The sequence below is a fragment of the Tauraco erythrolophus genome, chromosome 23 (genome assembly GCF_009769465.1).
Source record: "Tauraco erythrolophus isolate bTauEry1 chromosome 23, bTauEry1.pri, whole genome shotgun sequence".
Classification (NCBI taxonomy): Eukaryota; Metazoa; Chordata; class Aves; order Musophagiformes; family Musophagidae; genus Tauraco; species Tauraco erythrolophus.
This window is the reverse complement of record NC_141487.1, coordinates 8860410-8886837: the sequence shown is the minus strand read 5'-3', so window position 1 is coordinate 8886837 and position 26428 is coordinate 8860410. Positions and strand designations below refer to the sequence as shown.

General features: G+C 51.6%; 1 protein-coding gene and 1 long non-coding RNA gene across 3 annotated transcripts in view; both read right to left on the bottom strand.

Moving 5' to 3' along the window:
• The window catches only part of CAMTA1 (calmodulin binding transcription activator 1), a 278929-nt gene that overhangs the window by 222046 nt on the left and 30455 nt on the right, over positions 1–26428 (bottom strand). The window lies entirely within an intron of this gene.
• Positions 13857–19463, bottom strand: LOC147527185 (uncharacterized). Its single transcript, XR_015222826.1, has 3 exons — positions 19384–19463; positions 17256–17992; positions 13857–15587 (listed from the first exon to the last, which is right to left on the bottom strand). It is a non-coding gene; the product is annotated as an uncharacterized LOC147527185 (long non-coding RNA).

Genomic DNA, 26428 nt, shown 5'->3' with positions numbered 1-26428 from the left:
ACACGTCCCCTGCCAGCGACCCCAGAGTAGCAGCTCCCTCCGGCACGAGCGTGTCCGCCAGGATGGCGGCACACAGCCTCAGCCGCGAGCGGCCGCGGAGCAGACACGCTGTAACTGCAACGTCTCATCAATCTCGGCTGGGAAAAACCTTCCCATCTCCAATGGAAATATGCAAACCAGCTCCGCACTGTAAATCTTCCGTTCCGGCGCTAAGGAGATAAGTAGGACCTATTAACCTCCCATGTTATTTCCAACTTCATTATTGGAGCTGACACGACGAGAGCGCACGGTGACGGCTCTTTTTGGCAGAGTGCATGTAAATCGCTTTCTCAAAGGAAATTACTTCTCCGGGCTGAATGTTATTAATCTAAATTCTCCCTTAGTCAAATTGTTGCCCATAATAAATATGGAACGGGTTGCTATGCTCATCTCCGAGGGCATCCCAAGCCAGCTGCAGGCTTTCCCCCCATTTGAAACCTCTCAGGCAGCTGCTCTACAAGAGTGTCCTTCACCCAAGAATGGGGATTGTCCACCCCGACATCACCTGTGCTCGAGAGCCCCACAATTTCATCATGAAAAGATATTTTCACGCTGCCACCGTGAAGTGCTCCAGCAGCAAAACTGTGAGCAGGAGCAAGCCGGGGCATGGTGAAGCTGGGGAAGAGACGAGACACATCCTTGACCTGCGACGTAACGTGGTGGCCTTCCATGGACAATGCCTTCCATGGCTGGTATGGTTTGTTTCAGCTTCAGGACCGTTAAAGCAGCAAAAATTCCAAGGTTTAAGAGTTTAATGCTCTTTCCCAGTGGATATACACTGGTATCCTCCTCATGCAACTAAGAAGCCCTGGAGTTTAAGCAGTAACATATCAAAAAAACCCCATAAAAAACCAGATCAAAACCCAATCTGAACTTTGTCAAAGACGCAGCCAGAAAATAGAAATTTCACATCTTAAATTCCTGGAGGAATTGTAAATTACGGGGAATTTTATTTGCACGGTATTCCTTTGTGTTATTGAGAACCAGCTTATTGCCGATGAAGATTTTCACTAAAAGTACTCACAGAACATCTGGTTTTTTGCTCTCTCTCCAATAAAAAGCACACAATCCCTTCTGCTTAAACACGAGCACATCGGGGCGAGGGTGCAGACCTCTGGCACACACCGAGGCACGGAGCGGACTCAGAGCATTATAAATCCAGCGGCATAGAAAGCCCTTCTCCTCATTTGTTAGCCAGCCGAGTGTGAAAATGTTAATGAAGGCAGCTATAATAGTCTACGGGAATTTGGCGATTAAGATTTCGTTCACGTCCCACAGCCCCTGCTCACGCGCAGCCCGTTGCGCATCAGCCCTTCCACCTAATCGCAGCCGTAATTGCCGCGCTCCGTCCAGCCACCCGCACCCCGCGGCCCTGATGGGGGAAATTACTGTCATTCCATTAACTCGAACTTTTATTACCTGTATTCCTAAAAGAAAAATAAATGCAGAGAGGTTTTAAGTGTGTACCCGCTCCCCTACACGACTATTTTTCGAATACAGCACACTGCAAAGGCGATACTATCGCACCTTCTTTCATTGGAAAAAAAAACTCTAAATTTTACAGGTGGCTCACGAAACCCCTGACTCCTGGGAAGCTGGTGTCTTCCCGTCGTTCGGCAGGACGAGCCTTTAAAGCTTGTCCGGGTGTCGAGAGCACCGGGCGCCCAACCGAGGGGGACAACGAGCTCCTGCTGCAGAGCAGCGTGCCATGGGGTCAAACCACACAGGTCAACTCTCCAATTGGAGAAGCACCCGTTTTTCTAAAGCCTTCAGCTCCTCACCAAGATTATCTTGATGCTCTTCCATCCACCAAACATCCCAGACCTGTCAGTGGTCACCTGGAAGCGGTCAGCATGTTTACTGGGGCTCAGCACGGCACGGTTGCGTTTTTATGGGGACGCAGGCGCCATCCCTCCGGCTCCTCACACGGAAATTTGTTCTTGGAGATTTGTTTCCGAGTCCACAGCAGCGGACGGGAGAGGACTGGTGGCAGCAGCAATCTGTCAGCGGCAGCCCCGACAGCAGACGTGCATCTCTTTTGGCAGAGAAGTGAGGGGAAAGAGAATGCGCGATAAAACGAAGGCGTGCTCACAAAAAAATTACTTCCCTACCACAGCCGCGTGATTTTTAATTTTCCTCTAATTTCAGGACTGCAGCACTGATATAAAAATCCCTATAAGTGTTTTAGGGAGATGGTAATGGTCCTATACTAAAATAATTCAACCAACACTATAATTTTAGTACCACTATCAAAATGAAATAATGGCTGTTTACTATGTTACACCTTTCAAATGACCTTCATTTGAATACAAATTGTGGCTTCAAACTGTAAAAGCTGCTCCATTTCAGGAGGCAGCAAATTGAGGATGTTTACCCGGGGTTTACTCTGCCAGCAGATTCCTCAGTATAACCACGCAGGCTAAGCGTTTTGGGGGGGTTTCTTCTCCTCCGAAGCTGCCGGAGTCTTGCTTAAAGGACCCACACAGCTCCCACCGAGAGCCCCGGCCAGGCAGAGCAACGACCCTTTGCTCGGCTCCGAGCGCAACGGGAATCACGCTTTCCACCTTGCCTGGAAACACCCGTCATCGACGGCGAGACCCCTTCGCCCGCATCTCCCCTGCCTGGGTGATGGCCAGGGATTATTCTGCTAATAATCAAGTACCCACCTGAGAAGGGAAGGCAGATCAGTCCGATCTCAACCTGTGTCTGAGAAAACACTTTTTTATTTTACTATTTTTAAGGTTCAGCTCTGCCCACCGTGGGCTCTCATAGTGGTTTCGGGGGCTCCCTCCATGCATCCACCACCCGGTGGAGCTGGCTGGTGGCCAGTGGCTGGGCAGTCCTCGGGGCCACCCTGGGCAGCTGCAACACAGGGAATGGTGTTTCCAAACCCAAGGTTTGTGCAGGTCTCACCGCTCAGCCCAAGTGGGGTCTGCCACCGGCGAGGCTTTGCAGAGGAAATTCCCCTACAGAAGTTCCCCGATATCCAACTCGTCCACCTGGACCTTATGCTGTGTGAGCCCACAGCCCGAGACAAGGACTGAGGCTCCAGGCCAGCAGACGCGTCCTCGGTGCCATCCGCAACGCGGGTGCCAAAAGGGAAAACGCCCACACTCCGAAAACACAGAGTAGCTGTAAACACTCTCACTCCAAGACACCTACATGGAGCTACTCACAACGAGTGAGGAGGAGGAAGAAAAACCCACTTTTTGGTTTTAATGCCCTTCTCTCTGCACAAAAGCTATTGCAAGAGAAGCCCCTGGCTGGCTGACATTGAATTTTCCAGAGGGAAGGGCAGCATGTGGCCGCTGCAGCAGGAAGGGAGGGACCCCGGGCGGAGGGAACAGTCTGTTTGGCAGCAGCCCCACTTCAGGGTGGAAAAAAAGGGAAATCCCTTCTGAAAAGGGTGACCCCTGCCTTTCCCCAGAGCCCCCCTTTCTCGGCAGGTGCAGCCCTTTTTGGGGAGCAGCCCCCGCCGGGCGAGAGCAGAGCCGGCCACGGATGCGACAGCTGGGGATCCTCAACTAACACCCATCTCCTTCACAGTGACATTGTGCAGAAACAAATGGGGTTTAAACAATAGGTGTTGTATGAAACATCTGAAAACAAGACAAATTAGTCATTAAAAATTAATTTTGGAAAATTACAGTCTTGTTAATAGATGCCGTTATGGCTTTGCACATTCCTTTTCAGGCAGGAGGGAGGAAGGGGATTTAAAACACACTTTATTGTGTTTCATCAAAAACTGAAGAGATAGAGACAGACAGAATCGCGCGTTTCTGCATGGCACACATCCGCAACCCGGGTATTCCCACTGGCAATCTGCACTCGCAAGGAGGAAACGCCATCGCGTTGAGTGGTTCTCCCACCTCCTCGCGAGCTGCCTCCCCATCCCTCCGGCGCCTCAGCGCGCTCCGACATCACTCCCTGGTACGCATCGGGATTTCTGGGGAGTCAGGGTCTGGCACCGGGGGGTCTCCAGCGCCAACACGGCGTGGGAGGGGTGAGGGAAGTTCATGGCCGCCTGCCCAAACACCGTACCAGGCAACGGCTGGAAAAGTTCCCCCAAACTCCAGGAAACCCTGGAAGCTCTTTGCATATTTGACAGCAAAAGGCAGCATCTGCTCCCAAGAAGGTGGGTGGTGCCCCCGCACCACATCCAGGTGCCAGGAGCGCGGCCCCATTCGGCAATGGCGCAAACGAGCCAGTGCCAAACGATGCGACCAGGGGAAGGCAAGCGCCTGCGACCTTGTGCCGAAACCCCCGCGGGACGCTCCGGCGTTGCTTCCGCGCTCTCGACAGCGAGAACTACGCCAAAACACTCAAGGTCAAGAGACCAGCATGGTTCGAGGCAATCTGCACCTCTTAAAACAGTGACAAATACGTTATTTAATTTTAATGAGCTTTTTTGCATCTCCAATCTAATTACGGCATTATCAAGTACAGCTCCGAACCGCAGGTGGCTTCTCATTACTGGGGGCAGGGCTGTCACGAGCATTTTTCATGAATACTAAAAACCGCTTCGTTTCACCCCCCGCTCCGAGACCTCCCCAGCCCGGCTCCCCGCTCCTGGGTAGGGGCTCCAGGAGAGTGGTGCCCACACCAGCCCTCCCGCAGCCCCCGAACTTGGAAGAAGCCGGAACATCAACGCCACAAGCTTTGAAGGCTTCTTAAAAGCCCCTGTTTTTTCTCCAATTGCTACACTTTTGAATTTGGGCTTTATTGTGGCTAACAGAGCAGCGCCCACCCAGCACAGCCCCCTGTGACCGCCCGGTCCCCTCTGGCCAAGACCCCGGGGGGAAACCTCTGCATTCACCGAAAGAGTACGAGTTTTGGTGCCCGAGATGCTCCTGTCAGGCAAAACCTGCCCCAAAAGCAAACGGCCCCCTGTTCCGTGCACAAACGCGCAGAGGCCCCCCTGTGAAAGGGCACTGAAGAACCCTCCCCCTTCCAGAGCACTCCTGGCCTTTGCTTTCAACTTGCTATTTTTTAAAATCATTATTAAAAGCAAAGAAAGCGCTCCAGTGTCCAAAGCGTTCTGGCAAGATGAAAACACTTCAGCGTTTCCCCTTTCAGATTTTTCCGATGGTTCCCAGCCGATGCCTTTGACGGCCTCTGCTCACCAGTTACCAATTCCCCCACGTGGGGCAAAGCTCTGGGAGTTCACGGCTAAAGAGCCACAGCCATTACTCAGAAGTCATCAAGAACCAAATGTTTTAATTCTCCCAAAAAACCTCTTTCCCCGAGCAGCTTGGTGAGCACAGACGAGACAGAGAGACAGAGCCCTAAGAGCAACTTTTCCTCCTACGAAGCACAAAGGCCACCGCTCCTCAGCCACCCCAGACCCTGAAGCCCCTGCCCCAGCCGAGCCACGGAGACACAAAGACGAGGAGGAGGAAGGTGGAGGACGGGGGTCCCTTCCTTACCCACCAGCTCCCCTTGAAACAACACGTGCCCTGATTAAAACCTGGGAGTTTCAGAGCACGGCATCGATGCCCGCACACCGGCGCTCCCGATGCAGGCGATGGCCACCAGCATCCCCGCAGAGCCCACAGCCCCGACAGCAACCAACACACAGCCCAGCTCACTCTCCAAATTGCCTTTTTTTGTCCCAAACCAGCCAGGACCAAGGGCATCCCGAGCAGAAGCACTCACCTGCACCCAGGGAGCTGCAGGGCAACGGTGGGGAGCAAGGGGTGCACAGCAACGCCGGGCTCTGCACCGCAGGGACACTCCGGCAAAGTGAGCTCAGCCTGGGCAGGTGCTGGGCTTGTCCCGGTGCCTCGTCAGCTCCCATTGAGCGCAGCTGGGAGAGGCTGCCACGTGCCGGGATGGGGATCAGCTGGGCAGCACCTGGGCCCCCTCCCACCACCGGGGCCAAGGGCACGGGTACATATGTACACCTGTGTGTGCACGTGAATCTGTAACTGCACACGTGTTACACACCGACGCTGCCCAGTGCCGCGCACAGCTCGGTGTCACGACAGGAGAAGCCAACAGTGGAAATGAGACGGTTCCCGGTGGTGCCTCTGCTGCGGTAACAGCGTTCCATCTCCCCCGACCTTGCTGCAAACCACAGCCTTTGAGATGCATCTCCCCCCTTAACGACCGCAGCCAATTACTGCCACGCGGGTGTTTCATGGCACTTGCCCAAGCACCATAACGGTGGCCACTGCCGGTGCCCCATCACTCAGGGAGACAGACAGGCCGAGGCTGGCATGGCCAGCCAGCGTGGGCAGCGTGTCCCGCTTGGAGCCCGCCTGACGCCGCTGTGGAAGTGGGACCTCAGGCTCGGAGAGGGCACACTTCCCTACGGAGCGGGAAGCTGCCAGGAAGCCCTGCGGATGAGGCAACGCTAAACCCGCGTTCGCTCGGCTGCGCCGCGGCAGAGCTCGCCCATTCCCCGCTCCCCCCGGCCGATTTACCGGCGGAGATCGGGCTCTTCTCCAGATAAGCACATTGACTTTAAAATAAAGTGTGTGCCAACAGCTGCAGCGCTGAGACCGGAGCAGACAGAGATGTGGTGCTGAATGATAATTAAATACATTTTCATCATCTGTCATTTTTTACTGCAGGTGCCGGTGTAATAAATCCGAGCTTGACTCTTTTGTCAGCTGGCAGCGAACACATTTTAACGTCGGATCCCACGGGATGAATTCGGAGTCGCTCGGCCCCGCGCGTGGGAGGAGCTGCCTCCAACGTGCCAAGCGGGTAACTCAGACCTGGTCGCTTTTGTAAGACTTTTATTACTTTGGTGATACGTGTGTGTCCGGCGCAGCGTTTCAGCCCACTCCTGCGGGATATGGGGAACGCAAATCCTCCACCGACATTCCCAACCGCACCACAGCCCTCCCCGCGCCACGCCGGCTCCGCTCTCCTCGACGCCCCGTGCTTTTCTAGCATCTCAGTGCACCAGTGACTGATTAGGGATATTAGGATTTTGGTCAAAGAGAGAACAAAGTCAAGGGAAAAAGGCAAACAGGCAGAATTTGCAAACGGAAATTTAATTGGAAAAAACGCAACTCAGAAAATTAAACATTCGGGTCAATATGCTGCCAACCCAATCGGTAAATCCAGCACCCAGAGAAGGAGCAGCTCCGCTTCCCTGCAGCTGGAGGAACCACTCATCCTTCCCCTCGTGGGGAACAGCAAGTTCTTCCTTGGAGACACTGCCGGGACACCCGGCATGACGTCATTTTCCATGGGGAGCTGCCTGCGATGCAAGGCCAGACAGGAGCGTGCGGACGCTGCAGACCTCGGTCCGAATCCCCGGTGGCAATGAGATACGGCACGGCCGGCCCTGCCGCGGCCGGGGTGGAGCGAGCGGAGCTGGACGCCCGGCAGAAGGGATCCCTTGAAACGCTGCCATTTCCTACCGATTTGAAAACGAAGCTTTTCAGGCCCCCAGCACAAACCCGAGAAACACGGAGAAAAACCTCCCGTGGCCTTTGCCGGGCTCCTCCGTTTTACCCGACAGTCTTGTCTCACCTGCCTTCACCGGGCGCGTCAGCTAAAGCCGCCTGACCCGGTAACTGGCCGGAGAAGGCTCGCGGGCGAGGAGCCGGCGCTGCGCTGGAACCGCGGCCCCACCTCGTCCCCGGGTCCGCGGGGAGCGGGGGCAAGTCCCACACCAACTGGTTTATTTTGCTCCATGTGCTGCAGCCTGCAGCGACCCGTCATTTCCTTCAAGGTCAACACGGGATTTCTGCCTTGTAACAAAAACCTGGCAAAAAAAGACATTTCCAGACCTTTCCCACAGTTCCCTTTAAGACAGAAAATTAAATTCGCATGGATAACAAAAGTAGAGATTTGCGTCTGTGCGGACCGATGTGGGAAACGAAACCGGCCCCGATGCTCCAGCCCCTCACGTGCTAACGCCACCCCGATGGGCTATTTGCTATTTCGAGGTTTCATTTTTTTCCAGAGCACTGAAATGTCAAGCGCAGCAAGTCGAAGCCTCAGTGACCCTCCTGACGCATCCCGTCCCTGAGGGAACAGGGACTTTCTTTTTCCCATTAATGGCAAAAACACCGTGGACAAATCTATGGGGAACTCTGCCGGGACAGAATGTCTGGTTTATTGCTTCCTCTCCAGCTTTTTTTCCCAGATGTAGCCAGGACTTTTCACGGATACTAAAAAGAAGGCGGCTCATCAGCATCACTTCGAGGGCAGCACAAGGAGCCCGGGCTGGGCAGCAGGCAGCCGCGGTGCCCCGGGAGAGCCGCTTCTGCAGCCGGTCCATCCACGGGAAAGGCGACGTTAACCCTGAAACGCGGACACCGCAGAGGCAACGGCTCCACACGAGCCCTGCCCGGGGCAGGAACGAGCTCCCTGTTCCCCCAGGAAGAAAAGCGCGATACTGCTTGTGAAATAACGTCAAACCCGGCAAGCTCTCGTGCAGAAACCCGTTAGAAAAGCTGAAACACTGAGTTCACGTTGATCCCAATATTTGCTCTCACGCGGAGTAAGCTATTTTGTTTTGAAGTAGATTTTTTATTTTACTGAAAGCTCTCTTCTCTTGGCCTTCCACAGGCAGCGCAGCTGGCGGACAAATCGGGTACAAATTCCGGTGCCATGGGATGCTCCTGCACCCAAGCTCGCTCCTGGCACTGGGCTCTGCGGGGACGGGGACCATCCATGAGGAGCTCGGGCTGGTGGGAGCACGAGAGGAGACGCCACAGCACCGGCGGAGAATCCTCCTCCCGTGTCACTACCGCACGCAGGGTGGCTCGGCGTGCCGATGGCTGAGGCTTGCCAGGTGCACCCGGCTATTTATAACGCTGACACTTACCTAATTGGAGCTCGTCGACTTACACTGCAAGTCTGAAAATCAGAGTCTGAAAATTTCTAAGTCTGAAAATTAGAGCGCTTTATTTATCCGGCCACACCTGCCTTAACGGAGGGATCGTTAAAATGGCAGAAATTGTGTTTATGGAGCGTTTGTAGGTGCCCGAGTCCCGCCGCCCTGAGGGGCATCTCCCTCCTGACAGCACGGGCTGGTGGGACACGCGCAGGTAAAAGCTCCAGCAGCGCTCTCGGTCTTCCAGGACTCCCTGCGCCTTCAGCCTTAAAAATTCCCCATTTTTACCCGAGGTGGGTAACGCATGCGAAGGGATAAGCAGTCGCTGTTCTGCCCTCGCCACCGAAGCGGGCAGGAGCGGCTGCTTTGCACCCGAGATGGTGTCCATCTGTATTCACTCCGTGTTTCACTCCCTTGATAAATTTTGAATTTGGCCTGTTAATAACACACAGTATTTGTGTCCTGGTGTGGCGAATGCCTTTTTTAAAAATAAAATTTTAAAAATAAAATTAAATTTAAGCATAAACAAGTCAACCAAGCGGCTACAGAAGAGTGGAAACCCCCTTTAGCGTAACAGGAAGCGAATCCGACGTCAGCCCACTTCTCAGAGCTTCCAGCGCGCGCACGGCTCCGGCTCTCGTTACGCCATCGCAACACGGATATGATGTCTGAAGGCAAACCTCCAGAAAAAGCTGTCATTGAACTCAGGGGCAGTAATCAATCATCAACAATTTACAGGACGTTTACAGACCTTCCCCATTCCCCGGAGTCAGAACCCGCCCTGAGACGGCGTTCTGGCCGCTCTCCCCACCACGCTGCTACGAGCCCATCACCTGTCAGTCAGGTCACGGACGATCATTTGCTCTTCCTGACACGGGCATCTCGGCAGCAGCTCTAGCTCAGGGTGGGTGAGCACTGGGCATTCCCAAACGGGAATCACCCTCCACCTCCCCGTCTCTCAGAGAGGCAAACCAGCCTCTTTTCGCCTCTTGGAAGCCGTGCCACAGCCTTCGGCTTCCTCCAGCCGGGGCTGCGGCGCAGCACACCCATCCGTGCTCCGCCACAGCCGCACGGAACGGACCCACGCGTGCTGTTCCCACCGAGAACGCGCCACTACTCCAACCATCGCTGGGATGGCCGAGAATACCCGGGTGAAACAAAAGCACCTTTTCCTTTTGTTGTAACGTTCCCACGGATTAGAGATTTTGGATGCCACAGCAAAGCAAGTCAAACATTTACTTTCTTTTAAAACACCTAAATGAGAAGATTAAAACCTGTTTTACATTTCACAGAAAGGCAAAGTCAAATCAGCACCGGAGCAGCTTAGCGGGTACTTAAAGCCAAGGCATTCCGATGCGGAGACGTAATCAATTTAAGGAGAGAGGGATTTCTCAAACTACTCAGAAAGGGGGGAAAAAAAATAATACACGTACATTTGAAAAAACCTTTCAATTCTCTCTCCCGAAGAAGGCCTCCCAAAGCCCTTCGGCTGCCAAGCCTCATAGGCTCACTTCGGCAGACAGCCCTCGCCCCAGATTTCCCCGTAAAATATTCTCACAGCTGATTAGTCTATTTAGCACATTGCACACTTAAGCTCTTTAGTTTATTTTTCATCGGAGATGGCAGGAGGAAAAGATCCTATAGAGCACATCAGGGTGTTACCGACTGTAACGGGAACAGTTTGAAGGAGCAGCCGTCGGAGGTCACGGAGGAGACACCAATGACGCAGCTGATCGGCGTAGGAATTTATGCTCCCGTTTTGTAATATCCAAACAGACTCTGCTTGGTAACCAAAAACTACGGCTGGGTACCGCTAAGCCAAAATCCCCCTGGGAAGGAGAAAGTCTCGCTTTACAAAGCCAAAATCCGAGTCTATTTGCAAGAACCCGCGGCCAATTTCACACGCGTCCGGACATGAGAAGGGCTCAGTGTCATCATGCCAGTAACGAGGCAAAGCTCCAACACTGCTGCCAGGCACCGTCCTTCCGCAGCGTTTATTAGGGAAGCTTCGTGATGATCCATCCCGTCAAAAGCCTCAGGTGATGCAATTTAAGACGAGTGCCAAAAGCGCAGGACGGCGCGGAGCACCCTCCCTGCCGGATGCAGTCTCCATCCAAACACCCGACATCTAAAAGCGTAGGGAACCCCCCCAGGGACTGGGGCAGAGCGCACGCGGATCCCAGCCGCCAGCTTGGAGAGCGATGTGCTCTCATTTAATGACTGGTGGATTTAAAAACCCCACAGCAGCACAGCCCCGTCAGTTTGTGTCTCTGCCGTTAAGAGAAGGAACCAGAGCACCCGTGTTCTGCAGAACAGAATTAGATTTAATCCCCCTCTGCCTTTTAGAGGTCAGCCCAAGGATAAGTCTCTATTTTAGTTATAATCCTCGGTTTAAGAAGTTTATTTTAAAAAAGTGAAAAGCATGAGAAGGCGGCAGGGTGGGGGCGAGCGGCAGCACGAGGCGACAGCGCAGCCCCCCAGCGCCGGGGCGTTCTGTGCTTCTTCCATCCTACTGAATTGCTGCTCGAAGCGGCGCCCCGGCGGCAGCACGTGGGAAACACCGTTTCACTGGCCGTGTCCAACGGAAGCCCTGTGGCACGAGTATATTCTGTATGGAAGGAATAACCATTTTATCTGAAGTATTCGAAACAAAAGTTTTACGGCTGAGAACTACAGAGCGCCTTCTCCGTTAGTTCTCACAGCCTTTCTGATCACACGGAATGAAACGGTCTGATGTACGAAGTGCTTTGGGACAGAAGTTGGAGGTTCTACCTGCAACCAAAGGGGTTTCACAGCTGATGCAGGTTAAATGTTCTATATACAGACGGAAAAGGAGCCAAGTGGCTCCCAGGCTCGTCGGCGAGATGCCACACGACCCGTTGGCCACAGACGACGCTCGCGGTGAAGGACCCCAGTGCCCGCTGCGAGCCGGAGGCGCGGCAGCAGCCCCAGGACGTTCTGCCGGTGACCGCTCGCTCAAGAGCGTTGGCTCTCGCCGGCATCGCTCGCGGCCCCATCGCCGCCCGCCGGAGCCCACCTGCGTGGGCAGCAGGGAGGCTGCAGAGCCGGCGCCAACGCGGGACCCCTCCCTGGGCACGATTCCTGCACTGTCCTTGCCGCAACGACGCAGCTCTGGCTTCCCTCGAATCGTCATTTCCTCAAAACTCTGATCTTCCCTGTAAAATCTGCACATTAAATGCCTTCACAGCACCCTCCTGTGGGGATTCCGCGTCCGTACAGAGACGGGGGCAGCTAGAAATGGGGCGAGCGAAGGAAATCCTCTTCCTCATCCTCCGGTGACAGCAGCAGGCGGCACCGGTGGCACCGGCTGCCTTTGCTGGGCTGTCCTGCCAGCACACCACATGCCACGTGTCCGGCTGCTGAGCGGGGCCGGGGTTACGAGGCGACACCAAACGCACCATGGCCACCAGCCCAGGCTGAGGAGCCACGGCCAGGACAGGGCGAACGCGGGGCTGCGGCCAGCGGCACTCCCGGCACCGCCGCGCTCGTCCGCTCAGCGTGCACGGCCTGAAACCACCCAACGCGGTGAACTGACTCACAAAGCCAAGTAATGACAGGTCATTATAAAAAAAAAAAAAGTAAAATAAAGGTTAAAGCAGATTTTCCTGTTGTGACCACAGACAAAGAAAACCACCACACCGCCTCCTGCGATTGCTCCCAACCCCGGTACGCTCGTGTTTGAAAACCTGCTCTCAAAACCAGAGAGACTCCACCTAGCAGCACCTTAGTTTGGCATCACTCATGCTTTAATACTTTCGTCTTCATGGTGACGCTACGTTTTAATTCGGAGAGCTGAAAGCATTTTCATCATAAGCTACCGTGGTTTTACATCAACACCTTGCCACCGTTGACGAAACCAGACAGTTCACTGATTTCTAAGAGGAGGACAACTGGAGAGAGTTTATGATTAGTACGGTACTAAACATTTGAGTATAAAAGAAAAGTTCACAGGTTACTCACACTGTTGATGCACAGCACTCGGAGCGGTACTGACATATAGAAATCCCACAGATATCAGACCCCCTTCCGCTTTCTGCAAGAACGCTGTAAAATCAGAGCGGATTGAACCTCGAATCTGCATTATTGATTACCCTTTAGGTTATGTAGAGATTTAACGTGCCTCACCATGCAGGGTCTGTAGAGCGCGCACAGACCGATTCACCGTACAGCACTACTCACTGTTGAAGCACCTCACACCAAATTAATTAATCTTAACAGATGATGCTTCTGTAGGAACAAACCAAGTTTTTTGCTTCCCAAATCAACAGGATTAAAAAAAAAAACACACCAAAAATGTAACAAATGAGTGTCAAGTAAAGTGCACAGACACACAAACAGACAACAATCTGATATTTTAGACGATTTAAAGTGAGGCAAGAGCGATGGCAGGAGGGACGATAGTCCCTCATTTACTTTTTCCTCCACCTAACAAGGCCAGTTCGCTCCATACACTCACCATTTGGCAGTGACTGGTTTCACTTTCCCAGAATCACGTACCGCCGCCTGTCGCTGGAGCACACGAATACTCCGTCATGAAAAAAACAAGTCATTCATGAAGTCAAGAGTAAAACTACAGCAGCGCTCAGCGCCTGTTCGCCGTGGCTGAGGGTGGCCAGGGCAGATGGGGGAGGATGGAGGGCTCCAGGAGCACCGAGCTGCTGGTCCTGTCCCAGCAGCTCTACACTCGAATTTTCCAAACTAGATGCTCATTCCTGACAGCTTATTTCTGATTGATTCTACATGTTGAAATCAATCTGGAGCGTATCATGTCCTCGGAGTATTTCGGTTGTTGGCAACGCAAAGTTCATCTAATGCAGCCTGCCGGATTATTGCTCTGTTTGAGGACAACCTGGTGTAGTGGAGGGTGTCCCTGCCCATGGCAGGGGGGTTGGAACTAGATGATTTCAGGTCCCTTCCAACCCAAACCATTCTATGATTCAATGAATCAAGAGAGAGGGATGGTTCCAAGTACAGTTTATTTCCCAAGGCTTCTAGGTTTAAAACATCTTAAATCGGAACTGAAAATCCACCGAATACTCGTATTTCTTCAGCGCTCTCTAGATGTGCGTGCACCTACACTGACGTCTACACCTACGCTGACACAAGCTGCGGTTCTGTCTGGAAACGAACGCTTTGCACCGGGACCGACATCAGCGTGCCGATGGCAACGGCACGCGGGCAGCGGCGCTTCCCGCAACATTCCCGACTCCCATGTTCTGTGCTGGTTTTTCCCTTTGCGTGCCCTGTGGCTGCACGGGCCATCTCCCACCCTGCGACCAGAAAACCTGCCATTAAAAATTGCCTTTCCATGGCCGGAAAGCCTTTTCATGCTGTCATACTGGATGGTAACTAAACCCTCCTCTTGAAAGTTAAAAACTCTCTGCAGTCATAAAACTATGAGAACATAAGAGCTGCTCAGCGTATCACCTCTAGCTTGCTATCAAATTCTGAAGACATTACTGACATCTACGGCTGCTCTTCCAGGGCAAAGAAAGGCCGAGGTTGATGGCACGCACGTGTGGAGGCGATGGCTGAAGTCCATCCAGCAGAACCCAGCAAGGCAGAGCGAGCAGATGTGGCAGAACGGAGCGGGCAGGAACGACAGCAAGACGAACCCAGAACATGAGTTTTGCTGTTGCTGTGCCGTGAAACGTGTGTCCGGAGAAGGCTGGTACTGGGTAGGAGCCTCTCATCACTAACGGATGTAGGACATTATCATTACTACCTTCAGAAACTACAGCATCATCTGGGCAGTGGCAGCAGCATTCTCTGGATGAGAACACTCCATTTCTACCTTAAAGAACATCAGTTCTTCCTTCGCTACCCAGCCTGGCTTAGCGGATAGTAGAGATATTCCCAGCTACAAAGAAAACGTGTCCTAAATAAACAGAGAAGAGAAAGGCAAATAAAATGTTTGATAATAGAGTCTTGCAAGCTGTAGTCTTTTACAGGAGGGAGATAATCTCAACAGCTGGAAGGACACCTTTCCTCGCATGCAGGTCAGATCTTCTAATGGAACTGAGGCCACAGAGTGACAGGCAGACCGGCCCCAACCCAATTGCCATCCCAAAGAGCACCATTCCATCTGCTTTCTTCTACACATCTCCAAGAGCAAAAGCCAGTGCCAAAGCATCAACTCTTGTTATCAAGTTACACGTGGATCCAGCTACTGAATTAGTAATTTCAGAGCCTCTCACCAGCCTACTGCCCTGCTAATGCATGAAGACCAAGAGAGATGGGACGTGAACAGACTGACTCAGATGAAAAAGTGGCAGTTCTTCTCACCAGGAATCGACATTCGAGTGCCGTGGCACCTTCCCTTCCAGGCCCCTCGCAAAGAACAGAGAAAGGCAAGTTGTGGTATTTGTTTCATACGTTCATCACAACAGGAACATCACCCCGATCTAGACTAGGTCCAAGTAATAATCACTGTAATTAGCACTTCATTCATATAATTACCAGCAGACCCCATAACATTTTACAATGGAGGTAATTACCCATATTTTACAGCTGAGGAAACAGATACAGTGCAGGTGAATGACTTAAAAGAAACCATCAGTAAATCTGCGGCACAGCCAGAGAGTGCAATTATCATTATTCCCAGGCAAGGCTCTCCCCAGTAATCCATGCTGAATTCACTTCTGTCTTGTGGGAAGGAATCCAGAGAAAATAAACACAAACTGGAATTTCCAATGTCTAGAAGAGCTGAAAAGCAGACAAGTCAAACCTGAAGGAGAAATAAAAAACACATTTTTATCACTGCACATTCTCTCACCCGAGGTCTGCAGCTAAGTGCGCAAGAAAGGCAGAGGACCCTAGCTCCAGCACGGACAGAAAGCCAAGTGCAGGGTTTCCATTGCTATAGGAGTTCTACTTCTGTAAGCAGAGTCAAAGCAGAAGCACCAGACCGAGTCATGAAGGCCACCCAACGGCACCAGCTTAACCCTTCAGCCACCAAAGACCTTAATGCATTTTGAGAATTCAAAGATGAGCGCGATAGCGATGATTAAATTATCTGCGGACTTTGCAAAACAGTATCTACGCAGAGCAGCAAGCGGGGCGAGAAGCCTGGGAAATCAACCCCCGACCCCAGAGCAGCAGCTCCCACAGATGCCAAGTGCCGGGGCACCAGTCCTCCCAGGGCCGCCACTCCGACAGCTGGGCACAACCGCCTGCAAGGCTGGAGCGGCACGCAGCTTGCCTCCAAAAAATGCCAATTCCCCTCCCTTCCAAGCACGAAAGCAATAGGATTCCCACCCGGAAGCGACCAGCCCTAAAACATGTTAGTGGGGAGTGGCTGCCCGTTTGGGGAGTCTCCTGCATACAGATTCCGTACAGAAATCCGCGTCCTCAGCCACGGACTCTGGGCGGGGGGAAACCTGTCCCGTACGCTTCTTCATCCTGCGTGTTTGGATGAGTTTTGTTATTAACAGCAAAACCACGAGGTTTGCTTGTGTTGACCGACACATCTGCTTCTCAAAGCGGACTGCAGTGAGCGATGGGTCTGCTGCCCGTGTCTATCTTACTGCAGCAGCAGCACACGCGGTGAGTGGTACCCGCGTACGGCCACCACGTCGAACAGCCCATTAGGTCAGTCCTGCCCCTGCCGCAGCACCTGGGCTGCGACATGCGACACCCTGAATCTACCAACGTGCCAGGTGTTTCATGGCAGCCGTTTAGCCTTGTTAAGGGTAGCGTATAAAAGCACCCAGCAGTAGAAGATATTGCATGAATTTCAAAATTAAGACTTGTTTCAGGAGTGGATGTTATCGATATTCTGGCTTTGAATAACAGAAAAATCTCGTAAGCAGGAACAAATCTCTCAACAGAGCGCTCTCTTAATATTTAAATAGACAAATGTTTTGCTTTGCCAACATTTTGCAGCGTTTGTGTAGTTCTTTGATTAAGTGTTTGAAGAAAACATGTATTTTAGTTCCTGTTCAGTAAAAAAACAAGCTCAGTAAAGAGAATTAAGTTCCGCCATCTCTGGCCATAAACGGACAGTTGTTGCTGGTATTACCTACCGCACCCAGTAACTGCAGTGGAAAATCAAAGACAGACTTTAAGCTCAGGCAAACAGTAATGCTATTGCCGTGTTAATGAAGCAGCTTTTCTTACTAATATTTACTGCTGTTTATACAGGAAACTGAGAACAATTCCCTCCTCCCTTTCCAAGGACTCTACCTCCTCCTTCCTCAGCAGCTCTAGCGCCCTGGAAGCCCATGCAATAGCTAAACAGGCATAAGCCATAGTCATTACACCGATTTCTGCGAATAACCATCTGCATCTAACAGAGCACTTGGAAAGCTCATGGAAAAGGCAGCATGCACCATCCCGTGTCACCCCAGCAGCCTGCGAGATACACCCAAGTATTTCCATCACTAGGAGCGCTTACCTTATGAAAAGGAGGCAGGATGGACACGACAAAATATCTCCTGAAACAAGAAATTCTAGCCACCTTTTCACCTCGCATGTTTTGGTATTATTGACTCCGATTCCCAACATCAGGCATTTTCATTCTGTCACTTTTTTTTTCCTCACTATTTGTTCTATCAGGAGGCAGCTGAAAGCCAGCCCTCTGGTGCAGAGAAGGGAGATTCCCTTTGGTTTCCAGACGTCTAAATAAAGGGGTTTTTAAAACTGCTTTCCCAGAAAGTCAAGGCATTCACATCTAACTGCTGCCAACATAAAATATGTGTTACAAGGACAAGAAAAATAGTCTTCACAGAGTTTTCTTGGGCAAAATAAATATTTTTTTCCACCGAGTTTTAAAAACCCTGTTCTGAAGTCTAGAAAATAGCTCGGGATGCTTTTGGAGGATCATACTTCTCAGGCTGACAGGCAGCAGCAAAGCCAGAGCAAAAGCCAAATCCCAGCTATCCAACACACGCTCGATGTGAAAGCGGCAGCCTCGTACACCAGGATCGATGACTCCAGGCCTACAGAAAGTATTACAGCTAAAATTTGGAACAGGAGGGGGAAAGGCAAAAGCCACTGATGTAGGCTGTGATTGTCTCTCTTGGCTGCTACCACCGCGTCGAGAGAAACACGTACACCAAGACGGAGGAGGCACCGGTCAGCAGAATTTGGTGAACGCTCTTTGTGACTGCCGTGTTATGGCAACAGGTGACTCTGCAAAGACAGTGATGGGCAGTTTAAAACCAGATCGTGCTCTTCGAGCACAGATCAGTGCTGGAAATACCATTTTCTCGAGCCTGGACACTCATTAAAAATAGAAGACGCCTCCTGAGACAGCCTGCGGCGATGCCGGCGCATCCCCAGGGCTCCGGGGTGAACCCGCTGGGGCTCAGCCCGCCCAGCCTGGCAGAGGGCTTGGCCCCACGTCAGCAGCACCCGCGGCAAACGCTGCGGCGGAGCTGGCTGCAGCCCCTGCTGCTCCGGGGAAAACATCGGCAGGAGGGGGTTTCGGATGGGCTCCAGGCTCCTCCAAAAGGAGCGGCCAGGCGAGGTCGGCAGAGCCGACGTGCTGCACGCAAGGCGCTGACTACAACTGCAATCTGCGGTTCTAATGAACGGTATAAAGTTTTATAAGCATCAACAAGGCTCAGAGAAGACCTAAATCCATTTCAGCGCTCATTTAGCAGCTTCATCTGTGTGCAATTAAAACTTCAGCATTAAATGCTAGAGAATAAAATAATGAGACACTTAAAAAATAATCTGTGCTTCAGTGGGCTGTGCTCAGTAGATTTCATACGATCGTTTACAAGATAAAAAACCAGAATCTGGCCAAAATCTGTCTTGTACGCCAGCACCCTTTCAACAGAAAAAATGGAAAGAAACAGCTACTGAACTCTGGGGGCTTTACCACCTCTGTACACACAACACTGCTGCTTCAAGCACATCCGTGCCTAGAGCACATCTCCAAGCACCGAGAGCTTCCTTCTGCCTTCAATGACAGTGTCAAAATAAGTGTAAATCGAGTTTCGATGGAGATTTTCCATTGGTCTAAAGCCTAATCTTTTATTAAAACAGCTATCAGTTTTAAGCTGATGGTTACGAAAAGTTATCTTCAGGACAGGGAACAAAATTTTAACAATAAAGAATACTTCTTATTCGTAAGAGTATCTTAGATGCTCCCAGGATTACTATGAGCTATCAAAACGTGACTGCGGTGCGGGGGAGTGGGACATGAACAGCGTTATGTTTGACTGAACAAAAAAAACGTAGAGAAATGAAAATTAAAACCAAAAGATGTACAGAAATATCAAAATAAATTAGATTAAGTACTGGGAGAACACAGGTCAAAAAAAAGTAATGTACTATGTGAGAAACATACACACAGTTAAACTTAAAAGAAGCAAAACCCCAAGAAAATTAGGTACTTTATTTTTTTCTCTTAGCAACTGAAATAATTTTTATTCAAGAAAAGCCAACATTACATATCTTTAGGAAAAAAAGACATTTGGGGAGGTCAAAGAACGCTACAGTTTAAAACGATGAAATGTTACAGCTTGCACACCAAAATTAAAAATGAAATGAAATTAAAAAAATGAAATGGTTACCAAAGTAATGCAGGTCAAGGGATCAAAGGTGAAGGGTCACACATTATTAAAAAGAAATCCAAAAGGGCGTCTGCATCAAGATCTCTGCAAAACAAAGGAGCTTCAGTGAGTAAAACTAGTACCTCCCCCGGCACCCGCCAAAGCTCTCGCCACTCGCCCGCGGCAGTGCCACCGGCCGCCCCTGCCCCCCCCGGGCACGCGCCGCCCCGGCCACCCGGGTCAGCTCCTGTGGCTAGCGGCTGGTTTTCTAGCTGTTATTATTTTTTAAACCTCCCTGCAGAACGGCTCCTACAAAGTCCTCCCGTTTCCGTACTGCTGCACTGGGTTCTTATTGCACGGAAGGTGTTTGCGGAGCTCAGGAAGAGCTCGGAACTCCAGGCTCAGGCGCTGGAGCTGCGATGCACAACGCCGGCGGTCCTGCTGCGGCACGGGCAGGCCACCTTCCTCGGGGAGGGACACCCGGCTCCAGAGCCACCTCTCACCACCTGGGCCGGGACAAACGTCAAACGCTCTTTTTCAAGAGTTTGCTTTATCCACTGTGACTTGGGAATACGGCAGCGACTGACACACGCACATCCTAACACCAGTTTAGCGCTACAATAAAAGAGTAATTCCAATGTGGTTACCAAGACAAAGGCCTCTCCTCCTGGAATTTCAATTACACAGAAGCTATAAAAAAACCCTTTGGTACCCGTTTCCAAGCAAGATGCAGTCAATTATCTATACTAAATTTATGCAGAGAGCATAACATTTGCATCAGATAACTTCAGGAGAAAGACACCCACCAAGGGCATTACACCCCTCTCATTCCAGCGTCCCTCCCGTGCCAGGCACGGTGTTCCGTTTGGGACTCTTTCATCTGGACCCAACCAGCTTCACTCAGGCCTGAAGCCAAGAAACAAACCCATCTTCCTAAGGCAAAGAAGCCACCGAGGACAGAAAATCACCACGCTCAAAGCTGAAGCGTAGCGCAATGATCTAATTTGCCCGTACGTTTTCCCAGGAAACACACAGCACCTTTCCACACCGCTCCTGCTTTATGTGCACCGCAGTCAAGAACCCGCTGGAGAAGGCAGGAAGGTCGGTATCTTCAACATCCCCCTAGGCAGCAGCCTCTGGCAAACTCTCCTGCCAAACTGAGTGCCATACGTTGGAGTTAAAACTACGTTCTCACCAGTATTTCCAACATTTATCAATCCCATTTTTTGTCAGCCTTTCTGCTGTTGTGTCACCGTGCGCTGAGGCCGGGTCCTTCAATCACGATTTACACCACGGATTTGTAAAATGACCTCATTTTGGAGGAAAGCGATTTGGAAGCCAAGTGACTTAGCAATAACCCAACAACAGAGACACCGATTCGCAGTGACTCAGCAGCTAATTAAGACCAGAGGTGTTCACACGACCGGATCATCAGGAAGACCCTGCAGCTCAGGAACGCCTGGAAGGGGAGCGACGGGGCGGTGAACGCGGCCACCCCACGCCATCAGCCCCGGTACGCATCCGTGCCGTGGGCGCCGTGCTCCCCAACACCAGCCCGCGGCTCCCTCCCCATTTCGTGGGTCACACAAAGTTTCACAGATGAGTTTTACGTAACTCCAGGACCGTTTTACCGGTGGGAAGGGAACTACTCGCTCTGCTCCACGGTCTGATGGCCAAACAGCTCCCTGCTCCCAGTTCCGGGATCTGCAGCCGTGTTTGCAAACAACTGGGCACCGATGCCAATCCCAAAGGAATGAAGACAGACTCTCTTTTTGAATTTCTCCCCTCTTGCAGCAGATCCCTCCCCTCTCCCACGGGGACGCTGTGCTCCCCCCACACCCCAGTGATCGCTCCTTTTGCAGAAAACAAACCGGTTTCACTCTCAGTCCTTTTTCTTAAGTACTACCCCTGCATAAAATCTGTGCTTTTATTGGCACTAATTTTTCTTTCATATCTAGTTTTTCTTCTTCATCTAAATCCCCTGATTTTTCTCTTCAAAATGAAAGAGCTGCCCTTGGAAGCGGCGAACATGAGACTGAGAAGACAGGATTTCAATCACTTGCAAAATGTAATATCCTCAGTTTCCATTCATTTGACAAGTGAACCAATTCATTTGTGTTTATATACGCCAGTCCCTGGCAGAGACACATTTAAATTGACTTTGTAAATTGACTTTGTTGTAACGTTTTCCTTGTAAAATGCGGCACAAAGTACAACTCGCACAACACACCAGTATTTTACCCAGTGCTGGGCAAGCCGGAGACCCGAACACGTGATGCCGTGGCACCCACCACTACGGGTGGTCTTCCTGTAGATAAACTGCTGAATACTAATTAAATTAACGCACTCTGCTGACTCCCTCACGCTTGAAGGAAGGTTCATACAACTTGTAACTCCGACTCTTTATTCCCCCTACACCAGATTCCACGTTCTCTTTTGATACTACACTTCAGAGCAACTGTGTGCCATTAGAAACGAGGAGCCCCAGCTGATGATGCAGGCTGGGAAAAGCACACCGGGTCAATCAATCAGAGGAAGCAGTATGCCACCTAGTTTTCCCTGCATTCCTAGAGCAATCTAAGACACCTATTTGTGTGTGTGTGTTATACACAAGTACACAACAGGCAAAGGATTCAGAGCCCGCGCTTACAGAGAAGCGCAGACACCTGAACACGCGTTTGTTGCTGCCTACACGACATGCTTCCACTAGAGGAACCTGGAGGTGCCCAACATGGCAAAAAAAAACAGAAAAGTCCCTCCCATCTGAACCAGCCCCTTAAGGTTTGGCCCCTGTGCCCAGGAACCGTTCTCACTTGCTCCACCGCGGCACACGGACCGGCACATCCACCTCCCGGACACCGCCAGCACCAGCAGCCGCCCCTCGGAGCGCGGGGAGGAGGGTGTTCACCGCGAAGCCTGTACGTAAGGCACAGCCACGCGAGCGCTCAAAACAAACGGGAACAATTCCACTCCAAACTCATTGCTAGAAACTGTCAAAATTTGTAAGAATATTCCGAGGTATTTCACGAGGTTACTGACGTCAAAAAGCCAGTCAGATGCCATCAGCATTCTATACTTTATGTATAATACTCTAAAACCAATTATGAAATACTGTTTTTCTTTAGCTATCTTTATGTGTAAAAAAGTTAATTTAATTCACTCAATGGAATTCACTTGGGAAAAACAAAAACAAAAACCAGGAGGGCAGTACATTACCCAAAACAACGCATTTCATCTGTTCGCCATGCTTTATAGGTTCAGCCTGGTCTCAGGACTCCGACACATGAACTGCACAGAACTGCAAAATCAGCCTTTTTAAAGACTTATCATTAGACCATCACAACGCCATTCCCAACGTTAACGAAAGGGGAGAGAGTCAGGTTTTCCTAGAGGAAGATGAAGCACCTCTCTCCATCAGAGCACGAACAACAGCGCAGGTATTACTGCTTTTGTTTAAAATTGCCAGGAACAGTCACCTTTCTGTTCTGCTAAACCACCGAGCCCACTCACAACAACTACTAATTATGTAAACATGACTGAGAAACTGCAAAAGCGAAGCCAGTAGCAGATTTTCTGCTCTGTACATTAAGCAAAGCGCAGAATTTCATTAATTTCACAAAATAAACCCATAATGAAGTGCTTCTGTTAAAGAGAAATTTCCATCTCGTTCACTGATCAGCCTTAAATCACAATCACACACGCAGCGAGAAAAGCCGCCCACACGTGCCAGACGGCACCCGTCAGGTGTACACACAGCTTACTCCTGCCTCTGCTCTGCTCAGGGCGTAAACGTTACTTCCTTTTGATTTCCCTTTCAGAGCTTTTTCTCCTTTTGCATAAGCGCTTTTCTTACATTGCTGTTGTTGGCCGAGAGGATGGACACGCACCGGACAGCACGGTACCAACGGCTGGCAGAGCATCCAACCAGCCGACGGCAAACTCGGCTGGGATGTGCCTTCCCCAGCTACAAGGGCAGGAGACCACCACCACTGAAACGGGGGACGTGAATCGCCACCGACGTTCTTGGTTGATTTGACAGGTGCTCCGGCTGTTACGGCACTCGGCCCTCAACATGGCACCTCCTTTCACTCACAAAACCTTACCTTAACTCATTCCAACTCCCAACTCTACGCAAACCCAAGGGCAACCCCGCGTGCCAGACCAAGGGTGGCAGGAGGAGACACTACGTAGGAAGCGCGCACATGCTGGACTGGGACCGCTTCCCCGCTGCTCCTCCAGCAGAGGATCATCAGGCGGAACAGAGAGCAGCGCAACTTCTAAGAACAGCATTCGCCGATACCACCGCAGTATTTTATACTCCGTGATCACACGGGCAGCAGGCAATTAGTCAAAATTAAGTATCGTCATTGCTCTGGAGAGATGACAGAGCCCACGCAGACCGCGAGGTCGCTCCAGCTTTGTGAGTGCTCCGTGGCTGCCGAGCTGTCCCGACAACGGCCAGCCTCTGGCTCCGGGACATTCTGCGCTCAAGCAAAACACGTCTGAATTAATTTGAGCTTAATGGGAGCATTAAACAAAACACACCGAACAACTTCACAGCCCTCTGGAAACTGTCACTAGTGCTGCTGCTTTTCCAGGGCGTTTTGCCACCGTGACAGCGTATCGCGGAGGGGAGGCTGTGTCCGGGACAGGCCCCTTCCTCGCTCCGCCTGGCGATGGCAAAAGCTGATCCCACACGCTCGCTCAACCCCGTGAATTTACAACACGTAACAGTACAGTAACGTGGCTCCGTACCCGGAGCGGTGCTCCAATGAGCAAACCTGCGTTGACAGGAGCCGGTATCCGGCTGCCTGACACTTCCCTGCCGGGGGAAGCTGGAAGAGCCGGTGACAGACGATGTATGGCTTTCACCTCCTCCTCGCTAGCGTCTCGCTGCGCAATAGCCAGTCCAAACGCTCCCAACTCGCTTCCCGGATCAGTCTGGGTCCCTTACATCCCTCAGGCAGTTCTCCAAACCTTCAAGGTCTCCCCTACGCTTTAGAGAGAAGACGGGAAATAACCCGATGTCGAGCGGAAGGGGAGAACGTCTCCGTCGTGCCAGCACAGCCCAAGCGCAGAGCACATCAGGGATGTCGGTGAGCGCACGGCCCGACGTCCCAACGGCAAAGGATTTCTTCCTACAGTACATAACGCTCAAATACAGACTGCTGTAACTGCACTTACTTGCACTCTACAAGCAATACCTAAGCCTGAAATTTTTAAGCAGTTGACACCAGACATCACGTTGGAACACGGGGCATTTCTGCCTTGCCCCTCGAGAAAAGCCTGCGCACACGGAGCAATTACTGCTGGTTTTCTCTACCGTGGGAATTCTGGGCTTTTCCCGACAGAGAACGTAAATCGAGACGGCTGTCAGAAACCAAAGCCTCAGGTAGCACTTTACACTTCGGGTGTTTAACTTTTTCTTCTTTCTCTTACTGTGTCATTAAGTGTTTACAAGGATGATTAATGACTGCGGCTGCCAACTCCGGTAATGAAAGGCGTCTCTGCTCGAAGCTGCAATCCCGCTTTTGGCAGGCGCCGTGCCGACACAAGGTTACTCCGGCACCCTTGAGCCCCTGCGCCCACCGTACGGCTGCCAGCACGGCACCTGGGGAAACTCCCACTTCCCAGGTAACCCAGTCACTGGAAGGAAAGCTGCAGGAAACAGCCCTTGCTGCTCGAAGCCATGGGCGGTTAACGAGCCAGCAGCTTTTGGCACCTCTGTACGGGGCCGGGGCCGCAAGGAGTGCCGCCGGGCACAGCGGGAGCTGAGCCGAGCGCCGGAGGAGCCGCGGACGCCCGCTCTGCGCGTTGGTGCTCCCTGCAGGAAGGGCCCAAGAGCCGGCGCTCCCGAAACCCGCGCTCGGTGCGCGCCGTGCCATGGGGAGCCTTCGCTCCATCCGCTCGCTAAAACCAGCCCCAGATCTGCACTGCACAAACACCACAACAGCCCAAAACGAAGGACAACTGAAACCGAGCGCAAGGAACTCCCTCACACGCACGGAGCGCTGCAGAATTTTCTGGCAATTAACTGGTTTGTCCTAACGTGAGAAATCGTATGAAAATCCCCTTTCTATCCATCCTCCCCCAGAGTGAGAGAAATAAGCGCACACGCACTTTCACAGGCACCTCAAGAAATGTAAATCTGTAATTAAATTGCTTGGCTAAACTTATGATTTTGTATCTCTGGAAAAAAAAAACAACTAAATTAGAAGGAACACTTCCTTCGCTAGGAAATATAAAGCCACTATAAACTTGATTTAAGACGAGATGACATCTTGATATGGAAATATATTTCCTTCAAACACTTCAGTTACAACTGCATAATCTGACAGAAAGCAAACATCCCGACAACGTGTTCTAAGCATTTTTAAATGCTCCGTTCCTCTTGCTGCTCGCTGCATGATTTTGCTAAGTGTAAAGTCAACCATGACCTCTCCAGCTCTGAGGACATCCTTTCTCCATCCCAATTACCCGATCCAGAGCAACGCATGACCATTTATCCTCACTCTGCAGATGAAAGCGCTCCGAAAAAGTTATCTGCGGCGTTCCCATGGTGATGCCCTGGTAGAAGAAAGAAAAACCCCAGCTGCTCCCTGACCTGTGTTCAGCATCTCGTTTGCAGACGGAAGGGACTCACGGGTGGACCAAGCCCACCCACCAGCACACAGTGCCAGCCCTTCATGCCACCCGCTGGTGCCCGGCACCAGCCCCCGTGCCACCCGCCCCCCAGTGCCCAACGCCAGCCCCCCGTGCCGCCCGCCGGTGCCTGGTGCCAGCCCCCCGGTGCCGCCCGCCGGCACCAGCCCCCCGTGCCATCTGCGGCTGGAAACACGTCTGCACCACATTTCAAGGACCTGCAGATGCTCCCAAGGGCCACATTGAGGTTTCCTTGAAATCACCCTGTGCGAAGGAGCAGTCAAAGCTGGGCTGGGACACCAATGTCACAGACACGCTCACATATTTTACTTCTTTTCTCTCTTTTAATAAACCTGCCTATGGGTGCGACATCTCGCAAGCAGCACCACTGATTCTGAAATTAACACAAAGATTCTGGAAGCAC